Source organism: Paroedura picta, chromosome 2 (genome assembly GCF_049243985.1).
Source record: "Paroedura picta isolate Pp20150507F chromosome 2, Ppicta_v3.0, whole genome shotgun sequence".
Taxonomy (NCBI): domain Eukaryota; kingdom Metazoa; phylum Chordata; class Lepidosauria; order Squamata; family Gekkonidae; genus Paroedura; species Paroedura picta.
Window position 1 is genome coordinate 151,201,549 of NC_135370.1, and position 15,227 is coordinate 151,216,775.

Sequence of the window (15,227 nt, forward strand, 5' to 3'; positions counted from 1 at the left end):
CAGCAAACAGCGCTGTGTGGTGCTTGGTGACTTAAAACAGAGGGACTGCAGCCGGGGAAGCCTCAGTGGGTGAATGAAGGCTCACCGGTTCGTTGCTCTCCGCTCGCTCCAAGTGATGATCACAGAGCCCAGTGATGATCACAGAGTTTTCTACACCTCAGTGTTGCCACTGTTTCCCAGTGACCTATTATGCACGGCGGCAGCTACTCTGCACTGCTGCCGTGCTGTTGCGGCAGGGCAAAAAGCCCCGCTGTCCCCCGTGTATGCACGGGGGTGGAGCTCCACTGGCTCTCCCAGCGCAACGGCCCCACGCAGGCAATGTGGGGCCGGAAGTGCAGGTAAACGGCAGCAGTGGCTGGGGGGGAATTGGGGGCAGGGGACCCCCACTGCAGGATGGTGGGGAACAGCATGCTGCTCTCCCACCATGGAGCCAGCAGCGGCAAGAGGCATCCCTGCAGGGACGCCGTAGGTCGGGGGAGGAGCCAGGCCGAAAGCCTGGCTCCTCCAAATATGCACGGGGCACGGTCGGCTTGGGACTCCGGAAGAACCCGTGTTTTGTTAATGCGGGTCTTCTGAGGGCCTGGGCCAGGACATACCCACTCTGGCGGTGGCGGCGTGCATTATCGGGGATTCTTTTGGACATGTGCTGTGACATTATAACCTCATAACACTGTCACATAAGCAGAAGGAGACTGGAAGTAGAATAAAGGAAGGCCAACTGTTGATTGGCCTTTTAAGTTCCCGCCCCTCCCAGCATTGTTCACTATTGGTGGAAGTTTGAATCCTAGCCAATGCATTGGAAAGGTTTTGTGACATGGTGATTTGTTGGTCTGTGATAGAGACCACGCATGAGGAACAATATGATTGCTGCCATTTGAAAGGTCCCCCACTCCTCCTTAGTTGCCAACTAACAAAATAGCCAGCAACGATTCCCACAAAATCCTATAAAGAAAATACATTTTGTTCACTGTATACATCAATTCATAATAGCACTATTACAGCCATTTAATAATTACGAAGTACACTAAATGGAAATACTGCACAAGTTTAGTTTTTATAAATATAAAATCAATTGTATAATTTCATCATTTTGAAATTATTAAAAGACTAAACTGTCATCGAAAGCACCCGGGGAAGAGAAAGTGGAAGGAGAAAGAAGGAGCGGTGTAAATGAGAGGTGACAAAACCTACTGACAAAAAGCATAAGGTAAATGAGTAAAGGAAAGGGAAAAAAACACCATAAACAGCTAATTGCATGGAGAAGGCTACATTAAACCTCATTGCTCATTTTGACCCAGCGTTATAATGCAGCAGTATTATTATGCTGAAAAAAAAAACTATTATAACACAATCAAAATTACGCTTAAAGAAAATAGGTCAGTCTCTTGTTCAGGGGACTTGGGGAGGCAGAGGGGTGTACACATGACACTGATGTCACAAAAGAGCAGCAGGAAACAAAAACTAATTGGGGGATTTCCACACTGGAAAACTGCAAGTTAATAATAGAACCATAGAGTTGGAAGTGGCCATACAGGCCATCTAGTCCAACCCTCTGATCAATGCAAGATCAGCCTAAAGCAGGGAGCATGAGAAGTAGATGTCCAGCTGCTGCTTTAAGACTGTCAGTGAGGGAGAGCTCACCGCCTCCTTAGGCAGCCAATTCCATTACTGAACTACCCTGACTATGAATTCCCTCCCCTGATATCTGGCTGATACTGTTCTACATGTAGCTCAAAGCCATTACTGTGAGTCCTTTCCTCTGCTGCCAACGTGAAGCACTCCCTGCCCTCCCTGACAACCTTTCAAATACCGAAGACAGCTATCATGGCCCCTCTCGACCTACTCTTCTCCAGGCTGAACATTCCCAAGTCCCCCAGCTTTTCCTCATAGAGATTGGTCCCCAGGCCCTGGATCATCCTCATAGCTCCCCTCTGCACCTTCTCAATTTTGTCCACATCCTTTTTGACGTGAGGCCTCCAGCCTGGAGAAAAGGAGGTTGAGAGGGGACATGATAGCCCTCATTAAGTATTTGAAAGGTTGTCACTTGGAGGAGGGCAGGATGCTGTTTCCGTTGGCTGCAGAGGAGAGGACACGCAGTAATGGGCTTAAACTACAAGTACAACGATATAGGCTAGATATCAGGAAAAAGTTTTTCACAGTCAGAGTAGTTCAGCAGTGGAATAGGCTGCCTAAGGAAGTGGTGAGCTCCCCCTCACTGGCAGTCTTCAAGCAAAGGTTGGATACACACTTTTCTTGGATGCTTTAGGATGTTTAGGGCTGATCCTGCATAGAGCAGGGGGTTGGACTAGATGGCCTGAATGGCCCCTTCCAACTCTATGATTCTATGATTCTAACTGCACGCAGCACTCAATGTGGGGTCTGACCAATGCAGTATATACTGTGACTGTGACATCTTGCAATTTTGTTATGATGCTTCTGTTGATACAGCCCAAGACTGCATTTGCCTTCTTTACTATCACATTACTCTGTCTGCTCATATTTAGCTTACAGTCCAGAAGTACCCCAAGATCTCATTCACACACACTACTACTCAGAAGTGTATCTCTCATCCAGTATGCATTCTTCTCATTTTCGTGACCCAGATGTAGAACTCTGCATTTATCTTTATTGAATTGCTTCTGGATCTCATTGAACTCTATCTTCTGGAATGTTCACTGCTCCTCCCAATTTGGTGTCATCTGCCAATTTAATGAGGAGTCCCTCTACCTGCTCATCCAGATCACTGATAAAAATGTTGCAAAGTACCAAACCCAGTACCAGGCCCTGTGGCACCCCACTGCTCACTTCCCTCCAATCTGATGAAATACCATTGACAGCTGCACTGTGGGTATGGTTTTCTAACCAGTTCCCAATCCACCTGACTATCTGAAAATCCAGCCTGCAGTCCTCCAGTTTACCCACCAGAACATCATGGGGAACCTTTTCTGAAATCCAAGTAAACAACACCAACTGAGTTTCCATGATCTAGTAAGCTTGTCACTTGGTCAAAGAAGGAAACCAGGTTGGTCTGACATGTTGGAGACAAATCTGTGCTGACTTCCCCAGATAAACAAATTGTCCTTCAGATGTTTGCATATCACCCCCTTTAAAATCTGTTCCATTATCCTCCCTACAACTGAGATCAGACTTACTGGCCTATAGTTTCCTGGGTCATCTCCCTTTTTTGAAGACTGCAACAACATTTGCTGTCCTCCAGTCTTCTGGCACCTCTCCAGTCCTCCAAGAGCTCCTAAAGATGATGGACAAAAGACTTTGCTGGCAGGGGCTCATGGGAATTGTAGTCCATAAATATCTGGAGGACCACAGGTTGACTACCCCTGCCCTAGGCAGCAGGCAGGAGCATTTCTGGAACCTGTAGCAACTATTCATACAAGAAACTGTTCAGAGCACGTCAGGAATTAATTTTTTGGGAAGTTCAGTTTTCCAGATCTTCTGCCTGTTATGCTACCAGATGTAGCAATTTGCTTCCCAATACATTTTCTTTGGAATTGTGTGGGTCCCAATGGACTGGAGCCCTCATAAAACCTAGAAAAGAGCTGGTTTTTCACGCCCTGCTCTTCACTACCCAAAGAAGTCCCTAAGTGGCTTCCTAACACCATTCCCTTCCTATCCTCACAACAGGCACCCTGTGAGGTAGATGGGGCTTGGAGAAGTCTAAGAGAACTGATCTGCAAGAACACCTCTAAGAAAACTTTGACTGGCCCAAGGTCACCCAGATGGCTGCATGTGGAGGAATAAGGAAGCAACCCTGGTTCTCCAGATGAGAGCCTGCCACTTTTAACCACTACATCATGCTGACTCTCTACAAGCTGTATAAAGTTCAGTGGAGGTATTAAAAACCAAATATATGTCCTGCTTGCTCCAAAATTGCTTTGTTCTCCTGGTCATGCAAATGTCTGCCTGAAAGAGGGCTCTGAGGCTGCAGCCCTGGTATTTAGTTCAGGGTGAGATCAGAGTCAGAAGAATGAGCAAGAGAATTAGAACAACTAGGTCAACTGTCAAAGAACCAGGGTCTCCTCTGATGTCTGCAGGGCCTGCCTTAGGGCAGGATCAGAGCGCTTCTTGTCTGTGAATCTTGCTGCTTTGTCAAAGAATCTGAGGCACTTTTATATCTCAAACGAGACACCGTTCTTAGTAAGACTGTTTCCACAGTCGCAGAAAAATTTTGCAGCCGCCTTCTTAAAATCCTGCGGAATAACAAACCTTTTATACAAAAACTGGGCTCTTGAGGAACAGATTTGAATGTAATCCCTGTTTGCCGCATGGTTTGAGAATCCTCAACAACCACGATGTCTCCCCCTTTCTCCAACCACATTCAACGGAGACCATTTCTCTGAGGTTAGAAAATTCAGTAGTAATACATGAATTGTCTTTCTACATTGCTGCAAAGGCTTAGCAATTCATAGTTTGGTTCCAGGACCTGCCAGCCAGGTATCCCTAAAACTCAAGGCAGAGGAATACAGCTATCCATCCTTGATGATCATGTTCAGTATCTACAAGTGACACTATGATGCCCTCAAATATGAAGGGTTCCAAGTTCATCTTGAAGGGCCAATAGGCCTAGAAAAATGCTTATTCTTAAGACTGAAGGAAAAAGAAGAGGTAGACAAAGATGAATGGATAGAACCAAGGACGTAAGGGGATGAATCTTACTAAAATTTAAAGAAAAGACTGCAGACAGAATTGGATGGCAGGCCTTTGTCCAGAGAGTCACTATGAATCAGAAACAGCTTGATGGGACCTAACAATGACAACAGACCTAGAGATACAAAAAGAGCCCCACTGATTCATACCAGTGGTCTCTCTGGTCCAGCATCTTGTTCCACATAGTGGCTGACCAGGCCTGCTGGAGGGCAAACACACAAGGCATAGAGGCCAAGGCCTTCCCCAGATGTTGCCTCCAGGTACTGGTATTTACACTCCAAGTGGTAAAGTAAGTGGTTAGAGTCAGTGTGGTGTAGTAGTTGAGAACACCAGGCTCTAATCTGGAGAACCAGGTTTGATTTCCCATGCTACCAGGTCCTGCTGGGTGACCTTGGGCCAGTCCCAGTTCTCTCAGAACTCTTTCAATCCTACTTACAAGGTGCCTTTTGTTGGGAAAGGAAAGGAAGGCAATTGTAAGCTGCTTTGAAACTCCTTAAGGTAGAAAAAAGTGTGGTATAAAAACCTTTTCCTTCTTCTAGACTAAGATCAGAGAAACTTGGTTGAAATCTGGACTTGGCAACCTTGGGTCAGTTCCTTTTAAAGCCATTCCCCGTCCCACCCTCACTTTTGATGTACACATGCCAAAGGCAGTTTTGAATGTACTTGTATCAGATTTTTGAATCAGCTGATGACCATGCAGGCAAGCTGATATGCAGTCACATGACAGCCTTCTTGCATTATTGTTATTGTTATTGTTATTGTTATTGTTATTGTTATTGTTATTGTTAGCCTCACCTACCCCACAGGGTGTCTGTTGTGGGGAGAGGAATGGGAAGGCGACTGTAAGCCGCTTTGAGCCTCCTTCGGGTAGGGAAAAGCGGCATATAAGAACCAACTCTTCTTCTTCTTCTTCTTCTTCTTCTTCTTCTTCTTCTTCTTCTTCTTCTTCTTCTTCTTCTTCTTCTTCTTCTTCTTCTTCTTCTTATTGTTATTGTTATTGTTATTGTTATTGTTATTGTTATTGTTATTGTTATTGTTATTGTTATTGTTATTGTTATTGTTATTGTTATTGTTATTGTTATTGTTATTGTTATTTGATTTATTTCCTGCCCCTCCCTACAGGCTTGTGGCAGGTAACAGTACTCTTAAATCCCCATTAAAACCCCCACTAAAAGACTATAAAAATACCCAACACGACGGGAAATGCCACTCTCCCCTACCCAACAAGGGCATTGGGGGATGGAGGGTAATGGTGTATGCTTCAGACCCCAGGGGGGGGGCAATGTTCTTCCTTGCCAGTCCTAGCCTCAACCATAGACCCGTCGGAAGAGCTCCGTTTTACAGGCCCTGTGAAACAATGACAGCAAGTTTTATGTGCAACGACCCTTGTCCTTACCAATTCCTGCTGGATGCAGACTGGAAACATTACAATAAATACCCTTTTCCTTATACTTCCAGGCTCCTCAGAGTAACACCGTGGAAAAAGACTAGAGGCACAATTTACCAAAGACATTTTTGTGTAGGTGCCATTGAAAGGAAGGGAAGTTGGGTGAGAGTGAAGCTGTTCATCTTCCTGTGGGGTACATGAAGTTCATACCAGTCTGCGTCTTAAACCACAATGACATCAGGAAGCCCATCCCGTTCTGTGTCTTCTTCGTATCCACCCTGCTGCAGCCAATATCCATGAAGAAAGAATCGTCACCCAGAAGACAAAACGAACCTGAAAGGGCCAAATGCTGTTTGCTTCATCTAATCCCTAAGCCTTCTGAGTTAGCCGCTTGAGGTAGTAATTACCATTCCACTTCTGTCCATGGCTAGGGGAATTATTTTTGGCTGATTTACTGCAATGTTGCAATGTCCAAAGCAATAATAACTTTGTTGGCATTCCAAATGTGAAGTGAAATCTATTTGAAAAGCAATTCGAGGACTCACATGGGGTCTGTGCTGCTGCTTAGGTCTCCTATTGGGTGGAGGGGGGGGGAAAGGCATTTAGGATGGTGAACACATGAGAATAGCTCTTTGGAAGAAACACTAAACTGAGATTTGTTGATTTACACATGTTGATTTTTTCTGCTCTAGATTTCTCCTGTTTCTCTGTGAGTCTTTTTTTAAAAACAAAAGCTTAGATGTCCTAAAACAGGGGTAGTCAACCTGTGGTCCTCCAAATGTCCACGGACTACAATTCCCATGCAAATGAGAATTGTAGTCCATGGACATCTGGAGGACCACAGGTTGACTGCCCCTGTCCTAAAAGACAAAATAAATCTCATGTCTTGAAAGGTTCCCCACCTTGTAGTTAACATATCTTGTGAATGCTGCTTTTGCTTTGTATCATATTTTCTAAGGAACTCCTTGTCCATAGAGTTTCATAGCTTGGTTGCTTTGCTTCTCCTTGCCTTCCCTGCAGCTTCTTCATCTTGGCCTCCCCTGAGGATATTTGGAGGCTTATAGAGGAAGGGGAAAAGTCAGTTGCAGTTGTCCATTTTGTCATGATGACAAGCCATCAAATAAAAGAACATCCTTTTTATGCAGTCTAGGAAGGGAAGCAGAGCCTGCCTCTCCTCCTTAGGCTTTCGGGAACACGGATCTCCCATAGCTGAGATAATCTGGGAGCTGGAAGGTGAAATGTGTTTTCCAGGTCACTGTATAATCAAGGTCAAGGAAGTAACCTTTCTCTGGCAATCACATGTTTATTCCTCTTTAGTGCACGTGGAATCCGGGGGAGGGAGGGAGAAACAAGGTGTGTACGAACTAATGATAACCTGAACTGCAGGCTGTTATCTGTGTTGGGTGACTCTCTTCAACTGTTTTCCTTAATGGGAGCTGACTAAGTGGGTCATATGCAGATGTACAAGTAGGCGGGAGAGAGACTCTGCATGGCTGTTTGTCAGAATGCACTCCTCCAAGCCGTGCTCCTATCTCATCCGATTTCCCTTCACAGCTGCAGAAAGGATTCCGTTTGCATAATAATGCATGTGGCACGCTGTACGGAAACATTTTAGGGATCCCTGTTTGAAGCCCGCTTGGCTAGTTAGGCATCACAAATCGTGTGTGATAGCATTGTACATCTTGAGTGACAACAAATCACCAATGGGTCACCCATTCCTGTGATTGTTTTCTTAACTTGGTTTCAGAGTGGGTTCAGATATTTTGAAAAACAAATGTAAAATTTGAAGATGGGAGAGCAGGATTACTTTAAAAAATCTCTATCTTACTTATTTTTATTTTTACAGAACATAACAAAAACTTTAAACAAATTTAATTTTAATTTAATTGATGAAAAGAATTCCTTGTAGAGCAAAATGTCAATTAAGATGCCTTTTTTGATCTTGAAGACAAAGATAATTTTTCATAAATGTGAGATAATTTACTGAGGCCCCCATGAGAAGACAAAGGGAGGAAATGTTGAGGGGCTGATTGGTGACCCCTTCCTCCACCAAGGCTCACCATCTTCCAGCTGGTAGCTTGGGATTTTTACAGATTTTCAGGTGACAGAGATCAGTTCACCTGGAGGAAATTATCAGTTTGGAAGGTAGTATCTATGGCATTATAGTCCATTTAAGTCCTTCCAAAGCCTCACCTTTCTCAGGCTTCATATCCGAAATCTTCAGATATTTCCCAACCCAGAGCGGGAAAATCTAATTTTACCTGTGCTAGGGATGTATGGGAATCCCCTGGAATTACAGGTCATATCCAGAGATCAGTTCCCCTGGAGAAAATGGCTGCTTTGGAGGATGAATGCCATACAACATTTATTTATTTATTTGATTTGATTTCTATACCACTCTTCCATATGGCTCAGGGCGGTTTACATACAACATCATAGGGGGATACATGGAACAAATCGACATACAACATAGTCAAATACAACAACTGAGGTCCCTCCCCACTCCAAACCCTGCCCAAACCTGGTTCTCCTCCCAAAGTCTCCAGGTATTTTCCAACCCAGAGCTGATAACCTTCGTCTAGGTCAATGTTGCCATGCCAGGAATCAGGAGTGGAGGGCAATCTCACACACACATAGTGGGAACAAGATGAGCCCCAGTGCTGCCGCTGGCACTTCAGGGCTCATCGTGGCTCCTTGGAGAGGAAGCTGTCTCCTGTGTACTGAGCGAACTGGCCTGGTGTGCCACTGTTGTCTTTCTCCACCTTATGGGAAGATGAGCAGATGCCATTGACTTGGTAATGTGTAGTTTGAAAGGCATGATGTGATGTCATTGCAACAGCATTTTCTAACTTCCATCTTCCTTCAAGAAACAATCAAAGAAACAGAGATTTTCCTATTCCAAACTTTGCTAATTATTATGTCTAAAAACCATTTGGGGACTGGCAAAAAGTCATGGCGAATTTTATTTAGCAGGGAAAGACCCCCCCCCCCAAATTAAAAATCTATGCAATGTTAGAGAAAGAGGAGGGCTGGGTGTATCAAATTTATTATTGTATTATGAAGTGCAGAATTTGTGTGGTTAAGACAATGGATAATATTAAAGCATAAGTATTTATTGAACTTGGAAGGTCATGATTTACATCTTGGATGGCATGCTTATATGGGCTATGGGAAAGTTAAAACTAATAGAAAATTTAGAAATCACTATGCAAGAGAGACAGCTTGGTGTAGTGGTTGTTGACCTGCATGCTTCCATATTACTGGATCCACAGAACTGTAAGCCTGGGGTGACCAGATGTCCTCTTTTTAGAGGCCATGTACTCTTTTTTTGTTGTCCATTCTCTTTGGGGCTCTTTTAAAAAACAATTGATGAAAATGTCCTCTTGTTTTGATAGGCAGCGGAGCATATTTTGCCCTATAATCCCCCAGCGGAGAGAAGCGGCTGTTTTGCCACCAGCACTACTATTTAAGATGCATTTTGCAGCTGTCCTAAAAACACTTCCCTGAGAGTAAGCCCCACTGGATAAGGTGGGACTCACTTCTGCATAGACCTTCTGAGGATTGCACCCCTCTCCCACATATGAAATTGGTGCAATCATTTCCATTTTACAGAAAGGAAACCTGAAGTCCCGGGAAAGATTAACTTGCCCACTAGTATCCACCAGAGCTAAGAATTTGCTTGGCTCAGGTCCAATTACAGAAGTTAGTAGGTGTTAGTAGTAGTATTCTTCCGTAGGGCTGTTGGTGATGAGCAGGTAGGACCACCCCAGGGCCAGTTGCATACAGAGTAAAAGACTTATCCCTTGTGTAGGTGTTCATTTCAGATGTTAGCCATATTAATCTTTTGCATGCAAACAGCTCTGGCTTGTGAATGCTCATGCTGGAATAAGTCTTGTTAGTTTTTAAGGTGCTAGTGGAGTTCTATTTTATTTACTTTGCATGCAGAGAACTATTTCCCATCTCTTTTGAACTTCACTCATGTATTTCATTCCAAAGTCAAGATGATTCACAGCATCAAGGTTCCATTGGTCTTACAGGAGGAAACACAGGCATGGTAAGGATGGTCTCATCAGGCTCCCAGATTGAGGGAATGGATCAGTGGCATACATAGCCTTGGTGTACTCCGTAATGAAAGATATTTCACTGGCAACAAAGATCAGAATTGTCAAAGCAGTGTTTTTTTCCTGTGGTAATATATGGATGTAAAAGCTGGACCCAAAGTGTGAGAGAAAGATGCCTTCAAATTATGGACCTGGAGATGTGAAAATATCATGAACTGCAAGAAGAATAAATCAATCTGTTCTGGACCAAATTAAGCCCAACTCCTCTCTTGAGGCAATGATCTGTAAACAAAAACTCTCATACTTTGTTCAAATAATGCATGCAAATGATGGATGAGAAAAAATGATTCTGCTTGGTAGGATTGAAGGAAGCAGAAAAAGATGAATATCTATCCTTGACATTCATGTCTAATATCTACAAGTGGAACTATGATGCCCCAAAACATTAAATGGTCCAAGTTAATCTTTTAAGGGATAATAAACCTAGAAATTTAGGGAAAAAATGCTTATGCTTGGTAAGACTGAAGGAAACGGAAGAGGTAGACAAAGAACAAGATGGATGAATAGAACCAAAGACATAAGGGAGTTGACCTTACAAAAACATAAGGAAATGACTTCAGACAGAGTTGCATGGCAGGCCTTTGTTCAGAAAGTTACCAGGAGTCTGAAAAGACTTGATGGAATCCAACAACAAAATCAGCAGTATCTAGCCCTCCTCAAGGCCAGCCCATTCTTGGTTTTCATAACAATAGATTAGAGGTATTTGTGTTGTTTGGTTGTGCTTTTAGTTGTTTGGATATATAACCATGGTACTGGAAGAAGGATGGGTGCATGGAAATGAGTATCATCCTATTAGATTACTATAACCTTGAAACCTCATATTCAAGGCCCCATTTCCCACTTCTCTGGCTACCGGGAGGATCCTTAGAATGGGAGTTTATTATTTTTAAGCTCACTTGGATGACTCGCTATTCTCCCTGATTGGGCCTTTGTCTACGGATGGCTGTGCCAGGACACATTTTACTTGCAAAATGTGTATTAAATGTTTCTTGCTCATGTATCTGCAGTTCCCCAGATTGCGATCGGCTGAAATAATTGGTTTCTTTCGAGGATGGGTGCCCATTGGAACTGCTGGCTGTGAGGCGCTTAAGTCCTACAGAGCAACTAACCCTGTGCCAGCTGACATCCTCATGGTGTCTCCAACTTTAATAAAGGGAGGATTGAAGAGATGGCTAAGTGGTTTCTGAGAGATAAAGCTACATGCCAGGAGCTCAGTAATATATTACTGCAGTTAAAGGAATTATGGAGAATAGTAATTGTGGCCATTGTTATTGCTACCCTGTCCTTCAATGTGCCTTAAAACCATCCATCACAGTGATAAGGCTGAAAGAAACTTCTGGCACTTAGTGTGAGGAAGGATATCTCGCAAGGTATTTCAGTTCTGGCACACAGCATGCCGACTGCATTTCCCACGTCCTCCATTCTGTGGCGGAATCACCTTTGCTTATCCATGCCTTGTGGAAGCTTAATTTCTCTCTGCAGGGGCCAAGAAAAGAAAAACAACAACCAACAACAACGCAAAGAAGGATTCCACTTCTTTAGCCTCCCCTCCATAGAATTTCTGGAGAGAAACAGTCATCCTTTGCACGAACAAAAGGAATTCTGAGCCAGATAATACCAAGGCTCCATGGGTTGGGGATTTATTTTGGTGTATCAATGCATCTTCGATACACTCTAACAAGCCAGATGGGCTTGTAGGAGGGTGGTAGCCAGTTTTAGCTTAGCCTTGGGTGGTACAAGTCAGTAAGAAAGCTTTGTATTTCTGCTAGCTGAGGGGAGGATGCTAATGTTCAATGAAACAGTCATGTAATCTTGCTAAGAAGGGATTGTTTGCTTCTTGACATGTGTTTTCAGGGAATGAGAGCTAATAAGGGACACACAAACCAAAATATACCTGTTACAGATCGCTGATCAACCTCCTGTCATTGTGACTGTGTTTCTTTCAGGGAAGATGAGCAGTCTTAATTTGGAGACCACTGAGCTAAGCAGAAAGTAGAACTTCCCCTCTCTCCCCCCTGGATAATACTACAAAAGACTTCTGGAGTGGATTTAATGTCGCTTTAGTGAAAAGCTGTTACTTTAATATTTTATTCCTCTGAAAATCTGTGTCAGCAGGACATGATAGAACACTGAAGTAACATGCTTCTAGCGAGGAGCTCCTGTCAGGACACTGGCTGTCATGTTCTGCATCAGCTGAATGGTGTAATGGAAACCAAGTTTGCAATCCAATTTAGAGTTAAGTGGGCTTAAGCACTAGCTTCAGAAGAGACGCAACATAAAATCAATATATGGAACTCACTGCTTCAAGACACGATGGTATCCACCAGCCTTTTAATAAAGGACTGGGAATGCTGGCATGACACAGTGGCTGGAGAGTCTGGTCAGAGTGTTGGTCTCGGATCTGGGAGATGGGGGTTGTAATCCCAGCACCGCCATGGAAGCTGGCTGAATGACCTTGCCCCTCTGTCTTAGCTGAACCTAACTCACAGGGTTGCTGTGAAGTTAAAATGGGAGGGGCATGTTGTCGTTATGGGAAGATGCAAGGCTTGTAGTGTGCATGATCCAACAGCCCAAGAAGACTTTCCTTCAGGGGGCACTGGCGGAAATATATATGTAGTTTATTTAGATTAGGGACTTCCTGGTATTTTCAAATAATCTCCTCCCATGGCCTGATTGGCTCAATTGGAGACTTCCTGCTCCTTTGAGTGTACTTCCTGCCCTTTTCCCTCCAGAATGTTGTCAGTTACACTGCTAGGACTATCTCTCTTCTCTCTTAATGAAAAAGTTTGTTCTCAATAAAGTTTCTTCTCAATAAAACTATTTTATTCTTTTAAGCAGCTGGTGCCTCCATCTCTTGCATATTTAAACTCTGCCAACACTTATAAGGTCATTTGGCTCCATTGGGGAGAAAACGGGGTTATAAATATCTAAATTAGCAATCCCCAACCTGTGGGCTGCGGACCACATGTGGTCCTTCGACTAATTGGAGGTGGGCCGTGAAGGACGCCTTCCCCCTCTCCCCCCCCGGCCCTTTACAACACACTTCGGGTGTCATCGTCTCCCATCACTCCCAGATGGGACTATCTTGTTGCAGAGAAACAAGCTCAGGGTTCCCATTGATTTGTCATTGTCATGAGTTAAAATTTCCATGAAAATAAAATGTTCCTTATATTCATTGTTGTGGCGTGTCTGTATCGTATTTTGAAGGGATGTTTAAACATTACCATAGCGATCAGAGAGCATTAGGGCAGTGGTTGAGAGTAGAGGAGTAAACTACTCTCCCTCACCGGGCCTCAGTAAAATTGTCAAGCGTTGAGTGGTCCCCGGTGATAAAAAGGTTGCGGCCCACTGATCTAAATGAATACAAATTAATGGAGGATGCAGCTATCGCCAGTCAAGAAATAGCCTCATCCAATAATCTGGCCACTTGGACAGTGAGCATAGCAGAACAGCATCCCACTGAACTCAATAGGCCCTCAATGGACAGAGGCAGTTTACCTCTGAATTGTATATATGGAAGGCAAACAGTGAAGGAGCTTGGCTTGTGGGTCTTGCTTGTGGGCTTCCTACAAACTTCTGGTTGACCACTATAGGAAATCAGAATGCTGGATGCATTAGTGGTCTAATCAAGTAGGGATCTTTTAATATTTTTTATTGGCTAATTAAAAAAATCTGTGATGAAGTATCAGCAGTAAAAAGATACAATCTCTGGTGGTGGTGGTGTGTGTGTTTTTCTTCCAGGAAGCATTTCACCCATACCTCCCCTAAAAGTACACCTCCCACTCCGAAAACTTTTACAAGCCTTATTTAAGCTCTGTATTTGAGATCAAAGTGTTCTGCATGGTGTGTTTCGAAGCATTCTCAGAGGGAATTGGCCTCTACGATTCATGTTTACTATGACCATGAATTCTCCCTGTTGTTGCTAAGGGCAAAATGGGTAATAATATCCCAGCTGCCAAGAACTTCTGTTCTTTGCAACCCAGCCTAGCACTGCAGGCTGATTCCCCCCTCCCTGCATGCTTCTCCGGCCCAACCCTGCCTGTTCCTCTCAGATGGCAACGGCAAATGGCAAAGACAAAAATTACCTCGCCACCGAGTGAAATTAGCGCCACTAAGCTCTTTTTTTTCTCCCCTCTCACCACAGCACTTACCTGAAATTAGCTGTGGTCGGCATTTTGCAGAGGTGAACCCGGTTGTGATTATGAATGCACTTCTTGTTTGTCTTTTCACTGCTGAAATCCTGTCAGTGAGGAGAAGTGATAATAGCAGGCTATTAAGTTCTCTCTGTATAATGTAATTCAGGAGTCAGGAGGCTGTTTGGTCATTTATGCCTTTGAAAAGCTCAGAATAATTTTCAGTTATTATCTTCCATTTTAAAGAGCCTGTTTCAAATATCAATATACAGACCCTTCCACTTCCCATCGTGTCTCACACTCCTTTCTGTGATTTCCTCACATATATTAGTCTTATGTGCTCTGAATTCCCAGGGATGTGAATTTTTTCCCTGTCGTTCCATATCACCTTTTCTCTGCTCACCTTTTATATTGACAATAGCAAGGGTCTAATATTTATTTAGCGTCTGTAAACTGCACCCAGGTTTTGATATATCCTGAAAAATGAAGACAAATCATCTGCTTGCCGTAGCGCAGAATAGTGATTCTGGGCTCTTTAACAATGGTAGAAACTCAGTTCCTTGTCAATTCTTGTCAAACAGAGTCCCAAGGCAAAAGACTGAATGGCAGGTATATTGTTCTCTGGTGCCATTTAATAGCCATTAAAGTATGTGGTTGAATATTTAATGCTATTTGTGCTTTGTTATTAATCTAAAGGGAAGAAACTAGAAGAGCTATGTAAAGCTTTGTTTCTGGTTCAGCCATTGAAGATTTGGGGATACTTCTAGGGTTTCCAGATCCAAGTCGGAAAATATCTAGAGAATTTGTGGATGGAGGCTGCGGAGAGCAGGGATTAATGGGGAAGGGACTTCAGTGGGGTATAATACCGCAGAGTCTACCTTCCACTGGACATTTTCAACATATGAACCGATCTCTATCACC